The sequence below is a fragment of the Camelus dromedarius genome, chromosome 33 (genome assembly GCF_036321535.1).
Source record: "Camelus dromedarius isolate mCamDro1 chromosome 33, mCamDro1.pat, whole genome shotgun sequence".
NCBI classification, from domain to species: domain Eukaryota; kingdom Metazoa; phylum Chordata; class Mammalia; order Artiodactyla; family Camelidae; genus Camelus; species Camelus dromedarius.
The window spans coordinates 6,464,950-6,488,311 of record NC_087468.1 but is presented as its reverse complement, the minus strand read 5'-3'; the positions used below and the strand labels follow the sequence as shown (position 1 = coordinate 6,488,311).

General features: G+C 46.1%; 1 long non-coding RNA gene across 24 annotated transcripts in view; it reads right to left on the bottom strand.

Moving 5' to 3' along the window:
* LOC105099102 (uncharacterized) overlaps positions 1-22,621 on the bottom strand; it is a 51,541-nt gene extending 28,920 nt beyond the window's left edge. For 4 of the 24 annotated variants that reach the window (XR_010378776.1, XR_010378768.1, XR_010378762.1 and 1 more), the window contains exon 1: positions 22,122-22,619. This is a non-coding gene — a long non-coding RNA (uncharacterized LOC105099102). Of the gene's footprint in view, positions 1-1,012; positions 1,333-2,677; positions 2,817-22,121 lie in introns of all 24 variants that reach the window. The other 20 variants (XR_010378761.1, XR_010378780.1, XR_010378764.1 and 17 more) reach the window with 13 other exon arrangements.
* Between the last annotated feature and the right edge of the window lie 741 nt (positions 22,622-23,362).

Below are 23,362 nucleotides of genomic sequence, written 5' to 3'. Positions count from 1 at the left end.
TGTAATCTCTTCCTTCACCTCTTTGCAAATGGCATCACAAGAAATTCCTCATTTGGGGGGCTACATCCCTCTTCCTTTCTAGTGTTCTTTGACTTTGACCTACTTGAACCATCCAATTTATTTTTTTTAATTTAGCTCTACTTAATTTATTTACCGAGTTAACTGGTTCACCACCTTAATTGGAATGTAGAGCTGAATTATCACTCCTTTTGGTCCAAACAGGTCAACTGTTTAAGGCTATAGACACCTGATGTCCTTTCCTCAATATTAATTAATTTGCACCACCTCTTCACAGCATATCATTGACAAAATGGCTTTTCTTAAATTCTGGATCTACAACATGAACATTCAGTGTCATACAGTGAATGTTCACCGCTAAATTCCCAAAGTTGAAAGGATAATTTAAGAGTCCAGGCCACTTTATTTGGATAATTTGTAGCCCATGCCTTTTCGGATGGGGAATTATGCCTTTATAAAGCACATTTTCTGACCTCTTTTAGTAATCTTTTCCATCAGAAAAATCTTCCTGGTTGATAATATGTGGAAAGATCTTGCGTAGGATTCTTTGAACAACTTGTAAAGAAGGAAATGTTTCTTTATTCAAAATGATAATGTTTTCCATCCCAGAACATAAAAATATAATTTAGGAAACTGTCCTGGTTATCTTTGTAACGTCATGGTCCTGTTTTCTAAATAACACCTGTAGAAGCATCATTTAGATTTCTGGTGTCAGTGCCTCACTGGCGAGGAGCAAGGTGGCAGGACTATTTTTCCCTCCATCCAGATGCCTGTTTCATATTCACTTAGCAAAACTGCCCTGGAATTCACATACATCATTAGTTAATTAAATAAATATAAAGGCCATAAGGACAAAAGAAAACATTCTCTAGGTGGATTCCAGATGCGAAATCCCAGCAGAAAGGTCTCAACTGTCATCTGTGCAAATGCATAAACTCTCCAAGGTGAAATTCCATCCCCAGTTCTGAAATATACTATCCAAACCCAAAATTACCATGCAAAACCAACGGTGTTTCCAAATCAAAATATCATGGGTACTTAAGCACAGTGAGAGCTCCCGGAGCCTTAGGGAAGGGACTCAGGAAAGTCTGAATAAGGTGCATCTCATGAGTGTCAGAGATCTTTTTCCATTGTTTGTTCTCCATCATTTTCCATTTCGTGGGATGTCTACCATGCCCCACGGACGGCAACACTGAGTCACTGTGGAGGTAGCAATGCTTTTGACCCATAAGTTGGTTTCTTCTAAGGAGCCTTGGACATACTTTATTTCACTTCTTTGAAGCCCTTATGATATGGAAGTCAAATATTGAACACCTACGAATAAACAAATACATTGTTGACGGAAGGGGTTAGAGTTAACCTAAACCAGCTAAGGTTTTCTGATGGCTCGCCATTCCGTTTTATTGTGCTTGCTTTATCCATGTGCTCAGAGAGTTTGACAGGAGAATAATCCAAGGTAGAAAGTTCAAGTGTCCTTCAGCAGAGCCAGGAGGGGCTGGGGAGAAGTGGAGGCGACAGGACATGGATGTCTTGGGGACAGCATGGTCACTCAGATCTCTCCCAGTAGAGACAAAGGGACAGCAAACACTGGCAGTCTCTTACTTCCCTTCCTTCCAAAGATGAAAACATTACATTGTTACCCAAATTTGCTCTTACCTCCCACCCTCTGGGGTCACTTGGGACTCAGGTTGGGTCAATGAATCTCCCCATCAAGGTGAATAATGGTTAAGAAGCAGATCCTTAATTGAACTGCTTAAGGAAACACTCAGTGCAGGATGTATTTTTGGTTTTACTGATGCTTCAAACATTACAGTTATGGTCCTTTAGGGAAAAAATACACTTTTGTTTCCTTCGCCATTGAAATCTGGTTTATGTATCTCAATCCTTAATCGCGTCATTTGTTTTTGTCATTTCAATTGGTCATGAAACATTCTGTCAACCATTCGAAAGATGAATTAATAATAAATAAATCTCAATGTTCTCAGATTTCCTAGTGTCATCAGGATACGTCATCAAGTATGTGATTTGTCAGACTTCATATGAAGCTCGTGACTTCAGACATCTCACTAGAGGACCCTTTCAAACCCTCCGCCTGAAAAACAGTCTCCGTGGAGATCTGAACTCCAAAAAAGTTATCGCCTTTTGTTATGTCAAATCAGTTGTTAATAAGTCTGCAGGCTAGAAGAGTATCTGGGGAATGAGAGTGAAGGAAGGTGGGGTGGGTGCCGACCTCTGAGGTTGGAATCTGGCTTGCAGCGTGCATGTGGAGTTAGCCCACACGGGCCCTTACCAACTGTATGGGCTCAGAAACAGACGAATACATCTGGGGGAATCTATCCAACGAATACCTCTCAAATTAAGAATTTTTGCACAACAGATCGTGTTGTCTTTGGAGGTTGGGTCTATAAGACACCATAATAACTAACTATAAAGTGAAAATCTAGGAAGCCTTCTGGATTCAGAGCTACACCCTGTGAAACATACGGAGATTGAGGCCAGCAGTGCCCACTACCACAAGGGTCTCCTCATAAAGGTGGGTCTCTCCTCGCTGACCGTGTCTCCGCAGCCTGGTGGGGTGCTCCTCCCCTGTGCTCCCACTGGGATGCCCTGGCCACACCTGCCTTCTTCATTTACCCTCCTCCAAGGAAGTCCCTCTGACCTTGGGGTTGAAATAGCGAGCCGAACCTCGTGGAATTTATCATCAGCCTGGCATCTGTGCTCAGCAGCAGAGCCTCTGAATTCAAAACAGGACTGTTTCCTGGCTCAGAACTCCAGCTCCGAATTCCTTCGGCTCAAAACTGATGGGAAAACAGATCTTCAGCATTCTTCTGATTTAGAAATCATTCAAACTGACAACAGATAAGAAATTGACGAGGAGACTTGAAACCCTTCATTTACATAGCTGTCTCTCTCCCTTTCTACACAGGAAAGAACAGAGCATCCTTAACCTTGATTTTCTCACTTCTCCCAGTTTAAAGCACAGCCGATAACATTAATTAAAGTGTGTGTGTGAGCTGGAGGGTACAAGTTCTATTTCATATGCTGTGCCACATGGCATTCTAGAAGCACTGTACAATTTTTAGGTGTGCTTTTTTTTCCCCCAACTTGCTATGTATGCAGCCATGCACACGATTCAGCAGAGCCTCGCCTAGATGCCACACAGAAATGCCACAGTGACAACCTAAAGATGAAGGCAGGATAAATGCTGAGGGCATTGGTGACTTGAGCACTTAGGTAGATGGCGGCAAGTTTCTGACTCGGAACTAGAGAATGCTGGTGCTGGAAGGGGCATTGAGATGGTCTGGTGCAATCCTTTTGTTTCACAGGTTAAGACCTGAGAAGGTGGATTAAACAATTAGTAAGGAAGAACCCCAAGTATTTCTTATGATGCCAAGTCTTTCCTCTATGCGGGTCATAAACCCCTTTGAGATACTGGTATAAGGCAGGTCTTTACCAGAGAGGGAGAAAAAAATACCTTCTTCCTGTATACACACACCAGTGTTTGCACACAAACTCAGGAGGGTCACAGAGACCCCAGTGTCTACTTCTGGCTGCCTGACGGGCCATGGTCCCCAGATTAAGAACTCCTAGCCCTTCAGAAGCAAATTTTCTAAGTAGAAAGTGCTCCTTTCCACCCCTTTAAAAACTTATCTCCTCGAGGATGTAAACTAGAGTGAATGATGTCATCTATACAGTTCGGGGGGAAGCAATCCCAACAACTCAAAGAGAGGAATTAAGCCTTCATCAACATTTCCATATTTTTAACGTGTTAAGTAAAAAAAAAAAAAAAAAAGCCTCAGAGAAATTTCAACCTACATATATTTTACTACCAATTTCACATATGGACCTGGAAGATGGTTTCTCCTAATACAGAGATGGTTCAGCAGTATTTAAATGATTCCTTATTCCAAGTCATATAAATATACACCAGATGTATCTTTTGTAAATGTTATGTTTTTCAACTTCTCAGCATTTGCAAGTAGTTGAAAGCTATGTCAAGCATGCTTTAATGGGGCATAAAAGTATATTGTATTCAAAGAGATGGCACGGCTCTGTAATAGGTGAAAATACAAATGTTGTCAATGGATACATTTTCATTTTATTGATTTACACTGCATAATAGAATGCCCTGCGTTCTCCTTTCCATGCGAGTTCTGTATCAACTGAAATATAACTAGGTATTTAAAAATCATGCTTACATTAATGGTTTCTCTAAATGACGAAAAATCCAAAACACAGAATTTTGTGACTAGAAGGCAACTCAAAGATCAACCAGGCCCCGTACCCTGATTTACTAGATGAAAAGCTGAGACCAGAAGGGCAACACTGGGCACCCAGGTCACTAACCTACTTGCGGCTTCGTGCATGGATTTATAGATCCCAAAACCAGAGGAGCCTTACTGATCTCTTTGTACTTTCTGCCTCCTGACTACCTAAACAAAACAAAGCAAAAAAATAGAAAATAAAAAACATATCATTTACTGATTTCCCGAGACTTACCAGGAAGCAGACGTGATCTATATTTTGCAAACTGTCAAACTATCTTATAGGAAGTAAAATACAGGAAGTAAAATGCCAATTGCTATAGCATTAAAAATTGTCCAAAAATATCACAGCACTATTTCTCCAGTATAAAATTCTAATAGACTCGAAATTCACTTTTATATTTTTAATACAAAAGATAACGGTAGTAAATTCTTTTCTGAACATTTTCTTTGAGGTAAAATATTCTATCAAAGATGTTTAGGAAATATATTCAAGCCATCTGTAATTGACAGTTCATCTTGAAAAGAGTGTCTTTTTAAATAAAAGTGAACATAGACTGAGAGCTGACCATAAAACTCTTGTTTATAATTTTTCTCTTTTTTTTTTTTTTTTTTTTTTTGCCATGGAGAATGCAGACCCTATTGGGTATCATGTATGTGACCTTCTAATATCTCTAAGCAAGAATTTAAGGGTATGCAACTTCACCCTGGCTCATTTCTCCCAAATTCATTTCCTTCTGTCTCATATTTTTATAAACTGCCTCAAATCTTGTCTTGGAATGAGGCAGAATATTAACAAATTAATAACCAATTAATTATTGGGTGAAAGTCATTTTCTGAAAGCCTTTGACCTTTACAAATAACGTCTCACCCTTTGGGGGCCAGTGGCCGCAAGGAAGATTTCGCTTAGAACAAAATCACTGCAGAGGTTTTTTCCAACCTTTATGTCACTGTCACGGTGGAGTCCCGGTGTTTCTCAGAGTTCCACAGCTGACTGTCTTTCCTCCTGGACCCTAAACAAAACCCCATCCTTCCCCGTCTCGCCAGGAACCAGCCTGCCTGCACACACTCTGCTCTCAGCCCAGATGCACGGCACTCCCGGGGGCACAGAGTGCAGCCTCGCTGATGTATCCTGGACTCCCTGGAAACAGCTCCATTGTCTCCAAACAGCACCGGGACGAGGGAGAAGGTTAAAGACAGTGGCTCTGCTCGTAGCTGCGAGGCATCGCCCAGCCCTTAGGAAGGCATCTGTGAGCTGAGAGCAGAGTGAGAAGCAGAACTAGCCCCACGGCTCCTCCATCAGCCTGCAGGCAGACAGGATCTCCGGATGCGAGAGCCAACGTCACGTTTAGGGACAGTGCTTCCTCCCCAGGGTGCTCGGATACAGAAAAATGGACACACCACTGTTGTCTACTTAGTGCAAGATTTATAGACTGTCTGACAGCCTTCCCCCTGCTATATACCTCAGTGTAAGTGGACCACCCAAACTAAACTGCAATACTGATCGCAGGTTTATCTGTGAGCCTTATTCTGTTCTCATCATCCCCGAGGGCTGGGAGACGTGGCCACCTCTGGTCCTGGTGCCGACGGGGCTGCGAGAGCCTGAACCACCCTTGTTTTGACAGGAGACTGGCGGGGGGCGCTGCGCTCACAAATGCCACAGGACTGCTTTGCAAGCAGGCACAGAGGCATCCCTAAACGGGGGACATCTGGGGAGCTCCAAGAAGGGGAGAAAGCAACAGGGTCCCCAGAACTTGGAAAACAGTAAGGCACCTCTGTTAAAAGCACACTGTCCCCAAGAGATATGACCAACGTTCAAAACTGGGCGACAGCACTCGTGACCTTGGGCACGTGACCTCGCCCCTGGAAGCCTCGGTTGGTTCATCTATCAGACCAGAATGTATGGTCAGACTGGATACAGGCTACACCTCAAAATGTGTTTTTTTTTTAATCTTAATGGAGGTACTGGGGACTGAACCCAGATCCTCGTTCACGCTAAGCATGTGCTCTACCACTGAGCTATGCCCTCCCCAGCAGATGACATTTAGAGGCTCAAATAGGACAATGCACACAAGGTGAATGTTTCAATATCTGGTACTTGATTAGTCCCTAGTAAAGCGTGGCCATTATTATTACTGCTGTCATTGTTGTTGTTGTCATAGAAATTCTCTTTTGAGTCTATGCTTGGAAACGAGAAAAGATTTGCTTGCAAGCGCTCACCTTTTCTCATCTCCCCAAACTCAGAGATGGAGCACAGGCTGCTGAATCCTGGTGGACCACCCATCCTCCAGCCCATTCAGAGGAGTTCAAAATAGAAGACAGAGAAAAGGATGCCCAGGGCCGCGTTCTGACCTGCTGCTGCATCCCCAAGCATGGTTACCTCGCTCCCATGACAAAGTCCAGGCCGAGGGTGGCAAGAACATCTTCAGAAGGAGATGGGGGCAAACCTCACAGACAGGCCCTTGCCCCGGTCGCCCTCCCAGTTTATTGTGAGGACAGTGGAATCCCTTCTGTTTCACTTCCCTGAGGTCAAGAGGGGGAAATCCCATCAAACTTGAAGTGATGGATGTTAGGGGTTGGGCGTGGGGGGTCCGTTGCTGAGCAATCTTGCTCACCTCCAGCGAATCCACGGTTCACCCTCCATAAAGACCCCACCCACACTCAAATTGATCGCCAACAATGGTTTCTTCCCGATTTCACCTGTCCCACTGCCACACCACCCCTCCTGTCCAAGTTTCTCCAGCGCCTTGGGAAACCAGTTCAAGGCTTTCTCCATCCCCCAGGGTATCCTACCCTATCTTCAAAGCCCAAGCCGTGGCACAAGAAAACTTAAAAACAGACAACAACCCTCTATTCGATGCTTACTTCAACCATCCCTTAGGAAAATGTAAATAAAACTTGCTTTTCCCTCTCCACCAATTTAGCTGTTAACCGATGCCACTGAATTGACTAGGACTGCAAGCAAAAATCAGCTCACCGCCACAGCCAAAGCAGGTGCCGCACTGACCTCTCAGACCCAGAGTGCAGAAAGCCTGAGTGACTGGGGAACTGCGTCCAGTCTCCTTGGAACGAGAGGAACTTACTTTACTTGTAAAGCAAGTTGCCCTCAGCAGTCCCCCACCTCACCCCACCACACACACACACACACACACACACCCCGTGTGAGAGCTGGGCCCGGTGGGCTGGGCCTGTTCAACAGAGAGGAGTGAGCCCCGTGGGGCCTGAGAGAAGGGAAGAGAGAAGGACGTGCTCCTGCCCCCGCTCTTTAAAGGGCCACTCACGTGACTGCAGTTTATTTCCTGTTGTCCGCTGATTTCACGTCCAGGGCAGTTCATCAGACGGGGCCCAGAGCCTCACACATGAGACCTTTCCTTCCGGCTAACACAGTGGTTGCTCACGTATCTAACGCACCAGTGTCAGTGTTTCGCAGCAGTGCTGTTCTCAAGATGCTTTTGTATTTATTAGAAAGGATATTTTTTTAAATCGCATCAAAACTCTTTTGACGTCTTGGGTTGTTTTTTTTTTTTCTCCTTTTCTTGAGGGAGCCTGCATTCTGGGCGAAGGGCGATTAACAGTAGCCAGTCCCAGTGGGCCAACATCTGCTTCTTTATGGGAACCTTACTTGCCAAGTGGCTGGACAGCAGTCCCCACTTGGTATTCATGGGAAGTGCTTGCTGAACAATAATGACAATAATTGCCTCTGATTCTTGTGTTTACAACACTGCCAAAGTATCATTAGGGCCTTATTTATAGATAATAATGCTTATTAATCACAAGTATTTGAATTTTGGAATGTATTAGATTAATATTCTTTTGTACCTCAGTTCTGTACTAATGCTGTGAAAGACATTTACTGAATGCAACTCATTGGGAATGCTTATTTTGAGCTGCAAAATAATGTGTGTAATTTGCAGGTGAAAGATAAAGAAATTACACGGCTACCTCTCGGCAGCCTCCACCGTGATCGATGACCAACATGGAGAGTTAGGCCCTCACTCTAAAATGGGAAAAGAAAGAAGCAAAATAAATATCGCTGTAGGACTTACTTCCAAAGAAAAAAAAAAAAATCTTGTAAATTCTTATGACAGGAGAACTTCCTAATAATAATGTCTGTTATCTTGTTTGGCCATAAATGTTCGGTGATGGTGTGACTTCGTTGACGAGGGTCTGGGGTGAGGAATAATTAGTGGTTCTGTAACAACTCCACGTTGTCTAAGTTTTTGGAGGCTCAAGGGAAAAAATCCTGTACGACTGACTAATAGTTGTAAACAGCAAAAGTACCATCTTCAGTTTAACTGCCCACTTGTTAAACAGCCTTCACTCATTTATTCATTAAATCTTTCTAGATGTTTAATTTCTGAACAAGCAAACATTATAGCTATTAAATGCTTCCTTATTTTCATGTGCATCTAGAAATAGCATATCACCACAAATTTCAAAAAATGATTGCATTTTTTCTAAGATTAATACGAAGAACATAATTTCCATTAATGTACCTGAAACAACTTTATAAATAAGTATAAAAGCATTACTAGCCCAGAGTTTTCACCTGGCCACTCCTTCCTGCTATTACAGCAAACGTGAAATCCTCAGTGTTTCTTTTTTATCTAGCCTACATTTTTATTTGTTCTTGGAGGAGTCATGCTTTATGCGTCAGAACAATACTTCAGTTGTTGAATTAGATGAATGCAAGATGTCGTGACACAATTTCCCAGAAATTTTTGTGAAAGAAAGCCAAGCTTATTCATATAGATTCTAGGTGCTATTTTTAAAATAATATTTGCAACTAGATATCTTTTTAGACCTTGCCTGTAATTAATGTTTACTAATGTCCTGTAAACTGAACCCAAATCATGCTCAAGCTTATCCTCTTCTACCAAAGGCTACTGTAAAATTGTCTACCACCTACAGCACGTAACACTGTCACATCATATTTTTGTCCCCCAAGACAGTAAAAGTGTTGCACCTTTCAATTTGCCCAATTGCCCTGAGCAAATGGTCCTCCCTAAAAGACCCCTGAAAATGCGTTCAGCAAACGTTCCCATGTCAGAGCACACAAGGAGACTCCCATTCTAATTCATTAAATGTACAATGCTAACATTTTAATCCATTGCTGAATGTAAATAACTTTAGCAATCCCAGTTGGACTATTTAACATTAATTTAACGTATTTTATAATATGTGTGTGTATCTCCTCTCGTGGGGCTAAGTAGGAAGGTGAACAATTATCTAATAACTTCAATCAATGTTCTCAGCCAAACTGGCAAGTCAGGCCCCTCCACTCTCTCATTTAAATCTAGTAACTGTCACCTGGAGGGCCACTCAGGGGTGTGCTCCCCTCTCCGAATTGGTACAATGAGGGCTCAAGTAATACCTTACAGAATCAGTTGCCAGCTTACAAATTTAACCACTACAGATAGTCAATCTACACTGCTCAAATTTCACTCTCTCTCTCTCTTTTCCTTAATAGCTAGGCAGAAAGGAAGACAGCAATGCCTGAATTCTTCAAATAATTAATTAAATTCTCCAATTTATTTTGCCTTTGGTAGACATCACCCGGTTATGATGCTAGTACTTGGATAAGGAAAGAGAATAAATGTTTTAAGAGCACAGACACCCTCTCACCTCGATGGGTACCGGTCATAGTGTCTCAACAGTGAGGCTGAGTGCCTGAAATCCCCCTGGGGGTCCCTCTGAACCTCACTAGAGCAGTCTCACCCAACTGCTTAGTCTAAGAAAGAAAGAGAGAGAGAAAGAGAGAAAGGAAGGAAGGAAGGGAGAGAGAGAGAGAAAGAGAAAGAGAAAGAGAGAAAGAGAGAAAGAGAGAAAGAGAGAAAGAAAGAAAGAAAGAAAGAAAGAAAGAAAGAAAGAAAGAAAGAAAGAAAGAAAGAAAGAAAGAAAGAAAGAAAGAAAAAGAAAGGAAGGAAGAAAGGAAGGAAGGAAGGAAGAAAGAAAGGAAGGGAGAAAGAAAGGAAGGGAGAAAGAAAGGAAGGGAGAGAGAGGAGGGGGTAGGTGTGACGGGGGCAGGGGGGGTGGGAAGGAGGAAGAAAATGGTTAGTCTATGAAGTTGGAGTTTAATTTGAAAGTATTGGGAAGAGAATTCACTCTGAAAAGTGGTTTCACAGAATAACTTGCTCTCTACCAACATCCGAGCAGTTTCCTAAAAGCCTGGTTGGATATGAAACTTGAGATCTGCCAACATTTTATAGTTGCCCTGAGTTAATAAGCATTTCTCCTTCTTTTCTTTAACTGACAATTTTTTTTAATAAAATTGGATCTCAGATGCCCAAACTCTGGGCGGGGGCCAGGAGGGGGTGGCGGTCATTTGCTATATTATAGTTGTGTCTGCTTTTTGGCCACAGAACACCAAAGTATTTATTCTTACAAATCTTTCTATATGTGTAACTTGAGCCTACTAAAATAGTCCTTCACTCACTTCATTGATTAAATCAACAGAAAAGATTCTTTTACACTTTTGTAGTAAATGACGCTTCATCCAAATTTTTGAATCTACACTGTGGATTTTTAGATTATATAGCCTGTTTCCTAATATCACACCACACCATTAGATAGAAAACTTTCTAAAATAAAAGACTAGCTTATTTTCACAGTTGATTTTAAACCCCGTCTAGAGTAAAATGTTTTTACTTCTTTCCAAGTAATATTCTTTTTTTTTTAATTTTTCATTTGCGGTACTTCCATCGTGTTAACTTCAAATTTTTTAAGAGATTAAAAAACAAACCTCAAAAAGCAGTTGGGCTAAACTGATTTTTATTTTCACAAGCTCGGCACTAATATTTAGACACTACCGATGAGTCATCAGTCTTTGAAATACTCTCTCTGAAATAAACAAGCAATAAATTATATGTGGGAATAAATGTCATCATAAACATCGTATATGTTTTTTCAGTAAAGAAATATACATTTACATAAACATAGAAAAGCTAACAAAATATTTTGTAATATTAGTAAAAATAACTCTGACATGAGACAGCTCCTTCTATCATGGTCCTCAAGAAAGATGCAAAACTTTATCATTTTGATTCTTTCTATCAATAAGGAGAAAGAAGTTTTCAAGCATAACATTCAGGTATAACATCTCTTTACATTTGCTCAGCACAAACGGGCATTTGGATTCTTGCCGGTGTATTCATTTTAACTGTACTTTTTACTTTCACCCCCCAAAAAAAGTCTTTGAAAATGGAAAGATTCAAAATACTACCTAAAAAGAAGCAAATAAGTAACACGTCATCCCATATTCTACAAATCACTTCAAGGATAAATATATGCTTACAACTTGCTTTTACATTTTGAATTATCACTCGACGACTGAATGTCTTTTTTAATGATACAAAGGCCCATAAAATTAAACTACTTAAAAATGTTTTCTTGACAGCAGAAAAGGAAAATTAAACTAACGCTCTTTTTCACTGCGTGCCGGATTTAACTTTGGTTCTAAGACAACAGTATTTAATTTGCAAGGGAAAAAAAAAAGAAAAAAAGTAACTGAATTTAGATAGATGTTTACATTCTAAATGTACCTTCTGAAGTATGGTGCCCTTTTCATTTTATGCAAAGGAAGTTAGGTTCATAGTATTTTTAAATGAGGTGTGCTGAAAATATTAATGTGTGCACAGATATTTTTTTTTTTTGCTGATTTCTGTGGTGTCATTTACAGCTGGCACAATTCAGATTTCAAAAGAAATTCTGACTTTTTTTTTCAGCAGGAATAAAAACTCTGCCTCTTATTTTAAGACTCTTATAGAATGTATTGTTAATCGTGGAAGTTTGGTACATTACACATGGGCATGTCACATGCAAATGTATTCAGTGGGGTATGTATATATTTTGTTACGTTATGTACATAAACATCTACCCTCGTGCATATGCATATTTACATCATGCGTAAATATGTGCATATTACCAAAGGGTCCTATACTGAAGAGGAGGAGTTTCTAGGGACTGCCATACAATATTTTAGTTAACTGTTAACTGAGGGCTGTTTTCTATGAAAGTAACTAGGTTTTCTTTTTTCTTTCTTTTTTCAGTCCCAAAGGTGGGCGTGTATAGACGTGGTTTAGTTATTCCTGTTTTCCAAAAGGCTAGTTTTATCATCTTATGTCAACATATGCTTTAAATAAATTAGTAATGCCCTCGCCTTCACCTTGTCCTTCTCTTAGGAAGGCCTATGGGCAAATAGCTTGATAAATAATTCAAAGAAAAGCTAAACTTTGATTCCAAAAACAAAAGCTCATCTGGTTAAACATTAACATTTTACCATTAACATTCTTTACTAAGATTTAGCTGTCTATACATTATCTTATGAAAAGGAGTGATTTTGAAAGAGTCTGAAGACACTGGCTGGTGAGGGTCTCTTGAGGTGAGTGTGTATAAATTTCACTTAGAGCCTTTCGCCAGCACAGAAGAGCTTATAAAGGATCATGGCTAACAGTAAAACCATCTGATGTCCATCTAAATCCAAGAAACAAAAAATATGTGTACCACTGGGCTTCCCAAGTTATTGAAAGCTCTCAGATGCAAACATTAGGGCAAAAGGAGGACAACTAACAGTATTGATAAAGTTTATTTTTAGGATCCTCCGAAACTCATGCCATCAAAAATACAGTTGGGCGATTGGGTTCATATTCTGTGATGGAGAGAAATGTTTAGCCTTTTTCTGAATTCCCTCTGCCCTGTTCTCCCCTCCAGCGTTGAACGGTCTGGATGAGACTGGTTCATGTTGTGAGGAGGGATTTCATTCGGTCCAAGTTTTCTTCTGCTAGTCTGCTTTTCTTTTTCAAATAAGAGATAACTGACAGCCCTGTTTTGTATGAAATTATGGAAATCACAGACTGGGAGAAAGGGGAGTCATTATTTCAGAACTGAAAAGGTGCGAGTGTCTTCATTCCGCCCCCTCCCCACAAATTTCCCATCACTGGAAAGGAGCCAGTAAACTGGCTGGCTGGTCAGCTAAAGAGACCCAAAAAGTGGTTTTTCAATTGATTCCTATCTCCACCCGACGCCTCCCAAACTAAAAAACAACCTCCACGCAGGCCATTTTAAAGGCCAGGACAGAGAAGTAGCAGATACATAAGCCCCAGAAACGTGGCTTCCCGGTGGGTGGAATCCAGTCTCCAGGGCAGACTGGTGGCTAGAAAAATGCTCTCGGGCGCATTTGTCAGCGAACATTGTCCCTCTCGGCTCACCCTCGCTCACGTGAGTCCGGGTGTTCGCCGAACATCCTTGGGCCACAGAGGGATCTCTCTGGGACGCAGATGGGATGAAGGCGAAGGAACGAGACTCCCGCGTGGGGGGCGGGGGAACTCTAGGTGGCCGATTTAGATCTCAAGGCTGCACCAGAGCATCCCTCACCGCCTCCCGCCCTGCCCTGCGCGCGCACACCGCACTCCCACGTACACACCTCACACACACACACACACACACACACACACCCGCACATGCGCGCACACCTGCACACACACACCCGGACCCAAACACCGCACATGCACACACCCGGACGCACACACACCGCACGCGCACCCCGCTCCAAGCCGCTCTCCTCGCCAGACGCGCCGGAGGGAGGTGAGGCGGCCGAGCCCCTCCCCGCGCCCGGCACTGCCCCGCGAGCGGACAGCGCCGCTCTGGGGCCTCCGGAGCCCGCCCGCTCGCGGGAAGGAGGCGCGCGTCCGCCGGCTCCAGCGGGGGCGGCCCGACGCCGGCCGGAGAGGGACGCGAGCGGGGCGGAAGGGCCGGGGAGGGGGGACCGGCCGCGCCCCCGCGCCTCCTCCCGCGCGCTCTCCCTCCCCCTCCTGCGCCACGGCCGGCAGCTCGCGCGCGGAGGGGGCGCCGGCTGTGCGCGTGCGCGCGGGCCGGGCGCGGCCGTGGGCAGCGCGGGGAAGCCACCCGGGCCGGGCCGCGCGCGGGCGGCGCGCTGGCTCCTCCGGCGCCGGCCTGCAGGGGGCGCGGCGCTCGCGGGGCCCCGAGACGCGGAGGAGGGGCCGAGGAGGCCGGCACCGAAGCGCGTTCGGCCGCGCATCTCCGGAAGGTCGCGTGGATCCCGGAGGCCGATGCTCGCTCGCCGGACGGGGACGGCGTTTTCACACTTGTCACCAACTAGTCGGGCCCCGCGGCCGGAGGGATTCGGGAACTGGCCGAGGGAGGGCGCCTCCTGGCCGGTGGCCTTGCCTTCCCGCTCGGTACTCCGGGTGGGGAGGGGGGCTTTTCTTCTCGCTCTCGCACCGCCGCACCCGGCGTCGGAAAGTTTCCTACCACTTGGGGGACGGAGGCGGACGAAGTGCGAGCCTGCTTCCAGGCCGGGACGACCCGAAAGTACCCGAAGTGTCGCCGGCCAGCCGCGCCCCCGGCTTCCCCAGCAGTCACCGCCCCCCCTGGCCGAGCGGCCCCGTGGACGCCGCAGGCCCTGGGCCGGGGGCCGCGGAGACCTGGGAGTCCGCCGCCCGCCCAGTGGGCTCGGCGCCTCCACCCGCGGGGATTGCCCGCCCTGCGGCGTCTCTAGAGGAGGACGATGGGGGCCGCGATCCCATAGGAATGGAGTTTGCGTCCTCTGGGGGCACCTAGGGGGCTCGGTCCCGCCCAGGGCCTCTGCAAATCCTCCAGGAGGGCGCCGGGGCCGAAAGTGCGTTTGGAGTAGAACCTCGGACTCTGGGGTGATTCAACGTCCCTTTCTCACTCCAGAAGTTCAGCTGAGCTTGGGGTTGTGACTGTCCCCCGTCCTGATCTGGACCCAGCACCCAAGGCCAGAGGTGTGCAGATTTTTTTTTTAAGACTCACATCGTGTAAGTGTGAGATTTTTATCAGGCCGCACAGATTACTTAAAGCGTACCATTTCTCCGCGATTCAATTTTATTAGGATTTACTCTCATTTGTGCTTGGCTTCTCTAGGGAAATAATGCTTTGATTAATGTAATCCTGGCCCGGGATCCGCCACATGCCCCTCGCCCCTCTCCCAAGAGAAAGGGGCCTGTTTGACAAACAATAACAGAGCAGCAACTCTTGCAATCTGCCCACACCTTCGGGGGGTGGCTGGAAAGAGGGTGACACACGATCACACGCCGTTTGCTAAATGCAAGGGTGAGTAGAGGGAGCGGGCTCTGCAAGGGATGAACTTTCCAGACGCAGAGTCCTGGGCCCCGAGGCGCGGGGGCTCACGGGGAGGGCCCCCGGGCGCGGGCCCGCGTGGGTGCCTGTGCGCGCCTGCCCTCTGCTCGCTCTGGCGGTCTGTCTCTTTGTCCCTCGCCACAGGCCTCGGCGACGGAGATCTGCGCGCTCCCCGGGGGCAGCCCCCGTACCCAGGGCGCGTCCACAGCGCCCACGCGTGGCCCCAAAGCACCTCGAGAGCAGATCTTAGGGGAGAACTAGGCACCGACCCGAGGCGCCCCGCAGCTGCCTCAACCTCGGCCTGGAAGCTAGAACGCAGGGCCAAATTCAAGGGCTCTCCTCATGCATAGATGCATGCACCCACCCAGCCGTGCACACAATACAGATCCGCCGGCGCAGGCCCCGGGAGCTGCGCTCGCCCCTGCTGCGGGCTGAGAGCGGGAGCCCCCTTCCCGCTCTCCCTCCTCCCGCACAGCCCGGCCCCCTCCCCGAAGGAGAGCAGCTCCATTACGAAAAGGAGCGCAGAAAGGAAATCCCAGGCTCCGAGGCGCCCGCCGACGCTCCTCTGGTCCCCAGTCCCCACCCCCACCGTCCCCAGCTCGGGGAGGGCGGGGACGCGGCGGTGCGAGGGGTCCTGCCCTGCTCCGCCAGAACAAAGCCCACCGCGGGAGCCCGCGGCCGCGCACCGAGCCGGTGACAATGGCGAGGCGGCGGCGCCGAGCTCCACGTCCGCGCTCCGGAGGCGGCGGCGGGCGGGAAGGAGGCCTAGAAGATGGGGTGCAACTTGTACCGGGTTTTCCCGGGCGGCGGCATCTCGCTGCTGCGTCCCGGGTGACCTGTTAGGGTGACTCAGCGTCTACCTCGTGCGTCGTCCCGCACCCCTGTCTCCCTCTCTCCGGTGCCTCCGGCCCCGCTCTCTTCCCTGCTTTCTCCACCTCACTCGCTCTACGTTACTCCTTCTCCCCTGGCCTTTTTTTTTTTTTTTTTAATCTCTTCCCATTTTTCTTTTCTATAGAAAAGCAATGCTAATTCGAATTCTGAAGGCCGCTCTGGGTGTTCAGATTAACAGCTCGGAAGCCTTGCAGGGCAGTGCGGACGGGAAAAAGCAGAGTAATGGGCGCCTCTTAATTTTATTATGCAAACTGTACTCTCTGTAAAGTAAAATGCGGTCTAAGGAAGGGGAGTCCGGCCCTGGGACCTCCACAAGCCACCGCCTAGTTGGGAGAAGCTGCTTCTGGGGACCACAAATCACAGGAGAGGTGGGCAGGGAGACCCCACCGCTGCAGAAATGAGACCCCCAGTGCAACCTTTCCAGGGAAAGTTCCAAACCTCATTTCCTAACCCTGGAAAGGAATCGCTTGCCAGACCCTAGCCCTGAAATCATAGTGCCTCCGAATTTCAGATGCTTACTTGGATAGTCCGTAGTTTTCCTAGTAAAGTTTTATCTGTTTAATTTTTGCGATGTGAATTTCAAATAAAGGGAGCACGGCCTGTGCCATTTGGACAATACATGCCTGCACTTCTGGAGATTTTTTGCACCCTGACATACATGAAATTAAGATTTGACGTCTGCCCAGCACCACTGTAAGCCTGAGATCCTCCCCTTGGGCTTCACTGAGTAACCAGGCTCCCTATGGGAAATTCAGGAGGAGGGTGTGAGTGGACACGTAACTTTTAACTTGGGGCAAACAAGCCCCAGTTGCATGAAGTTACAGTGAGCAAGGTCACTTGGTTCAACCACCAAAATCTCTTTGCCAGATATTTTAGTGCTGAAATTCTATTGCTGCAAACCATGGAGTAGTTGAGGTATCAAATATCAGTGAATATTGGTACTGAATTTTCAAAGTGAACAAAATAGCCACATTTTCTTCAAGACCACCCCACCCCCAACTCTGGGCTGCTGGTCCAGGATGGGCCTAGGGAGGAAGCTGGAAAGTGAAGTGGGAGCTTCAGTATTCACAGGAGAAAAGACAGCACAGGAGCATCATTTGGGAAAAAATACCCAAAAAAGAGCAGCCTTCAGCCTGAGCTGCAATCTGAACCCTGCTCCTCTGACAATAGCTAAGTTCAAGTGTCAAAAATCTAATAATAATAATAATTAATAAAAAAAAACAGAGGTCTGCAACAAAGGCTCTTCTCTATCAGGAGACTAGCCAGTTCCAATCCAGAAAGGAGAAGCTGTATAGAGAATTTGGGGGGTTTGGAGCAGGGGGGTGTCCTCCCAGGTAGAAAGGAGAGTTAATTCTGTTAGGGCCATGAGCTTGGAAAATCCAACCACCCCTCTGGCAAAGCTGAGTTAATATTTTGTTTTTAAAAACACAGATGCAAAAACACCAAGTTGACCTTGGAATATTTGTCTAGCTAGACATACCCACATGTTTTTGTTAATAAATCATCATCATCCCTCTGGTCAATCAGCCGGGTTCTCAGTTACCTCGTCCTGTGAATTTAAATTCCAAGAAGACCATTGTGTTGGTGGGGGGTGAGGGGAGCAGGCAAGAATAGTTCGTCGGTTGTGCCAGCCACGACTTCCCCAGCGATTGGTAGCTCTCATTACCAGACTTGTTGGGTGTACAGATGCAGCTACCGTGGGCAGACTTGGAAATGGGTCGTTTTTAAAGCGTCCACTTGATGACCAACTTATCGGGCTTTCTTAACTCAAGACTCCACAATCTGAAATGGCCTGTGGTTTAAAGCTGCCCTCTAAGCATCAGATGTAAAGCTTCTTACTTTAGGGTGAGAAGTCGCAGCTGTCTGAATTTATAATTGCTCCTTCAAGCCCATCTAAGACAACGAAGGGCTCGCTCCTCTCCTACAGATCAGATAAACCAGTTATCAAAGTGATACAAAGAATTGGGAGGAACCACCGGTACGCTTCAGAAAACTTCGCGAGACTTAAAAACAACTTATCCACTGCCAAAGCAACAAATTCTCATTTCCACCCAAAAGCTACCGTGCACGAGCCCTTTCCTTTGTGTATGGCATACAGTGATTATATAGCCCCATGGATAGTGGTCACATAGCACAGAGATTAGAGAGTGTACCCAGCACACAGTGGGTTGTGAGTATGCCAAACACTTCCATTTGTAAATGCGAACAGCAAATCTGAGCTGAGCTGCTACAGTATCAGACACAGCACCTTCTCGTTCTCAAATGGACGCAAATGAAGAAATACCCACTTTGTATTTTGTGCATTTGACCCAGGTAATGTTCTTCATTCTCTCATTTGGCAAAAGCAATTTCACCATCCCCAACAATTAAAAGTCTGTAGCTTTGCCCAGCTCTCTGGATCTTAATTCATACCCAGCTTGATTATTTCCACCTCCAAATCATTATAGAATATGCTAACTCGCTCTCTATAATAATGTCAGTCCTGAAATTAACTTGTTGCTTTACCCAGAATTATTCTTTTTGGTTTTCTTTACTTTCGATAACCTAAGACTGTAGATATCAAGAGAAGCACACTCTTTTTTTTTTTTTTTTTTACTTCAGGGTTGTTTTTTTTAAGTAACTTTGCAAATAAGGAACGTACGTACGTAGCAGCCAAGATAGTAACAATCCCAGATCTCATGAAAAGTGATATCAAAAATGATGCTCTATATATGTACTTAGCTATGCTTTGCAAAATGCCTGCCTAAATTGAAAAGTTCCTCTTCTTCATAATTTTTAAATGCATTTAGCAGCTCGGGGCATGCAGACTAACCTAGAGCTTTGAGGCACTGGTCCAGTGCATGCGGACCTCCCCCAGAAGTCTTTTGTCCGAAACATCCAGAGAGCTGAAGAAAAAGTGATGTTTGGACTCAAATTACACAGTTTCTTCCATTTTCCACTTTGTTTCATTAGCACAAACCTGACAGTTACACTTCCCGACTCTGGATGTGAGAGCTCGTGGACAAAAATCACGGAGTGAGAATGGTTTTCAAAGTCTCCTTTGCTTATGTTACTCTAATAATCTTTCCACCCTCCTAGATGAAATACCATTTAAATGCAAACCTTGTCTTTTTCAAGTTAGTTTCAAAGAAAAACTTCTGGCTGGCTTGGAGTCGAGTTGGAAAGAATAAGGTGTCTTTCCCCCTCCTCCAGAGGACTAGCGGAGCCTCCAGCCCTGGGCCCTTCCCAGCAGGTGCTGGGACACACTCGCAGGTGCAGGGAGCTGCTGATCCACGAAGTCGGTTTCTCCCTCGCAGCCTCTCCCGGCTTCTCTTAGTCAGGCTCTCTAAATCTCCTTGGGAAAATTGTGAGTGACAAACAGACTAATTCCTCAGAACCAGGAAGGATTTGCCCTTCACTATTTTAGGAAGCTTTCCACATAGCTTTTCATCCTTCGCCACAATCAAGTTCAGTCTTCCTTGGCAGCATCTAAAAATCTCTGAGGCAGAAACCCAGTGCTCTCTCAAAACTTTTCTTCAACCGTGTTAAGTCACATTGTGCTAAAAAGTTTCCAGCCCACAGTTACCTCTACACCATGGCCGGTTTGTATTTCCTTTTCCCTAACAAGCCTTTCAAGGATAAGTCCAAAATCCTTCTACAACCAGAGCAGGTACCAAGAATGAAAGGAACCACTAAATATCAAATGGAGTAAAAGAGAGGTCCAAGATGCCGGGCTAAATGTGCAGGAGCATGAGTGTTACTGAAAAGTCAAAGCATGCATTGAATTGAAAAGCGTTCACTATTTAACAGATAATACCTTTAGGGTGGATTTTATCTTCTTGACTGTTTCCAAAACAACAACAACCTGCAAGGTAGCTTCTGAAGTAGCTAACTACATAACCTTAATGATTTTTTTGAAAGCGTTTTTGCTTTCACAGCCTAACTGTTTTCCAGACTTCTATACAGTGCACGGAAAGAAATGGAGGAACACTTTTGGGGACGGTTTTTCTTTCAGGGCCATTTCACAGAAGGGGCTGGGTGGGAGATGGGGAGGGCATTGTCCTCCTATTTTAAGGCCCTGTGTTATGCAATGAATTCACTCCTCGAGCTGAATATGCATAGAAAGGTAGGGGCATTTGTTCCTTTGGCAAGTTTGGGAGAGCAGATTTGCTTTTGAAACGGCTACATTTTACTCAGTACCTGCTAAGACGAGTCAGTGCGCCCCCTGCTGACAAGTCAAGAGTGCGACTCCTGGGCACTTCCAAAGTTTATTTTGTTCAGTAAACCGTGTCATATAAAATTAACAACAACCAATAAAATTAGCTTATATGTTTCAACTGTAAAAGTCCAAAACAAAATAAAGCTAGTTTTGGGGGCGCTAGAAATCTCTAGCTTGGCTTCTTCTCTTTGGCTGAACCAAGGTCCTTTTATCTAAAGCCCAGTGCACAAACATATAGCTTAATGTGACTAGTGTTCTTCCTTTTCTTTCTTTCTCTATGGCAACCAATATGCTCTGCTCAGAAATGTTCCCCATCAAGGAAACAAATGATCTTCAGGGAGCGGCTCTATATGGCATCTGGTCCAATGGAGCACAGAGAGTTAACCTCAGTCAAAAGCAACGCTGCCAAGCACGCAAACAAGGAGTGGAAAACCGGCGATTCTTACCACCCACCCACCCCCCCCCCCCGACCAAAACCTCTTCCTCCCTCCTGACAAGCCATTTCATTGATTTGGCATCAACTGTTTCCAAAGAAATTACAAATTTTAAATCGCAAGGTGTTCTGGATACAAAAGGGCAATCATATCCCAGCCATTTGATTCTACCCCCTCGGCGCCCCAGATGCGACTTCCTTTAAAAAGAACAAAACCAAGAACCTTTGAGAATCCTCTCCAGCCCCGTTGCACGAAAGTAAGGTGCTCACACGGGCTTGGACGTGGCCTAGCTATTTCCTCCACCCATATTCCTCCAATTAACTTCCCCTAGCAAGCAACTGCACCCTTAATTTGTACAAAACCCAGGGACGGTGGCAAGGAAGGGTGAGGGTTGGGTGGGGGGGCAGGGCGGCTGTCAAAAATAGGAAACAAAGTAAAGCAGTTTGCTATGCTAAAGCCCCAGCCTCCTTTGGGAATAAAGTGTAGGATGTCCTGGTTAGTTTTGATTGATCACCCTCTTTCTGACGGACTTTCCCTATCGAGCTGGGAGGCTGCAGCCAACCGCCTGCTCCCCAGACACCGCATTAACCAGGGGTGCTCCGACTTCCTGCCTCTTCCTCCTCCCCTCCTTCCTTCTTCTCCCGCTCTCTGCCCTCCCTTTGCCAAGCCCCCTCCCTCCCTCCCTCCCTCCATCCCCCTGCTCCCAAGCAGGAATCCCCCACCCCAACTCCAGGCAGGCACACACAGTTCACATCAGCCCTGGCTACAGAAAGGGGGTTTCTTTCCCTCTAGCCCTGATTCTCCAGAAAAAGAAAGAAAGAAATCCAAAAGCAAGAAATATTTATAACAGTGCTTCATAATCACTTCTTTTCTAGGGCTTTTATATTTCCCTGACCATCAACAATTAAAATTAATAGCACTGTCTTCACCCCTCCACCCAACCCCGCCAAAAAAATAAGTGCCTTGCTGTGGAGAGCTTTGGAATGAGTCCATCTTTTTATGTAATATTTTAGCAGAGCTGGGTTTTTTTACTCTCCCCCCAACGCTCTTTCCCTTCCTTCCTTCAAAACAGTTGCTCTGTGAATCCTGTCTTGTCCCAAGCCAGGAAAATAAGCTCCCAAACCTACAAGAGCATAAATAAACCAGAAAGGAGGGGGAGAAAAGAGAAAGCAGGGAAAGAAAATGTAAAACACTTACCGAGCAAACTTCCAGGGTTATACTTTAAAATAAATGATGTTTTATTGTTTTTTTAAATAAGATGACTGAGGGGGAAGGCATGGTCTCAACTCCCCAGAACCAGAACGCCGCCGCCTTAGTCTTCCCCTTACACTGACTCCTCGAAGCCTAGCTCTCCGCTGGTCTATTATTTTCACCAAAATATATGAAAATGTATGCAAATGAAAATCAGCACTAACTGTTCTCCCCTTGTTATATACTTTGGATTTTTTTTTTCCAGACAAAACAATCACACTCTGCAAAGGGAGGGGGGCGGATGGGTGGGGCTGGGGAGCGAGTGGAGAACTAAGTATGCGGAGGGGGAGGACGAAGGGGACAGACCTCGGAACAGAAGGATATTTCTGATTTCGAGGAGCACGGCGTTTTGGGGGGCTTCCCGGACGCGCACACACCCTCCCTGAAAAGAAAGAAAGAAAGTGAATGTGTCTACAGAGGCGCTGTATCACGTTTCACCAGGCCACCTGAGGCTGTTTTTGAAAGCGTGTACTGTGAAATTCATAGCAGTAATTTAGACAAAATCCTCACTGTATATTAATGAAAGGGCCCCATGGCTCTGTTCCTATCCTCCCCATTCAGTGTAAACAAAACCACGAGACTCTCCCGGTTTTTGAGCCGGATCCAAGCAAAATCGGCAGGAAAGGAAAACACGGGGTGTTGGCACCGACGACTCAAACGTCTACACCTGGAGATCTCGGATTTATTCAATGAAATCTGTGTTCCATCTTTCATCTATACATATACGCGTACATAAATATAAAAAGGAACCTTGGAAGGGGGACGCAGAGGGAAAAACCAGTTCTAGCTGGGGTTTGGTTACCGCTGCCCTTCGGGTCTGTATCTTAGCAGTAATGGCTTGGCTAAAACCTACCCAACCAGGGCATCTCTCAGCCCGCACGCCGGAGCTGCCCCGGATCCTACACGAACGCTACGCGTCTGCCGCTAACCTGGAGATCTCGCCAGGGCTGGGCACAGCGGCTGGGCTGCAGAGCTCCGGCTCTAACCGAGTGCCCCTAGCTGCGCTCGGCAGAGGAATCATTCGCGGGAGAAGGGCGGCCCCGAGCACCCCGGCGGCTCCGCGTCTGCGTCCGGGGTTGGCGAGCGAGGCGGGAGCCCGGGACCGCCCGCCGGAGCCGAGGCCCGGGCAGCGGGGCAGGGCGGGCGCCCCGCGGCCGGGTGCGGGGCGCACGCACACGCACATGCAC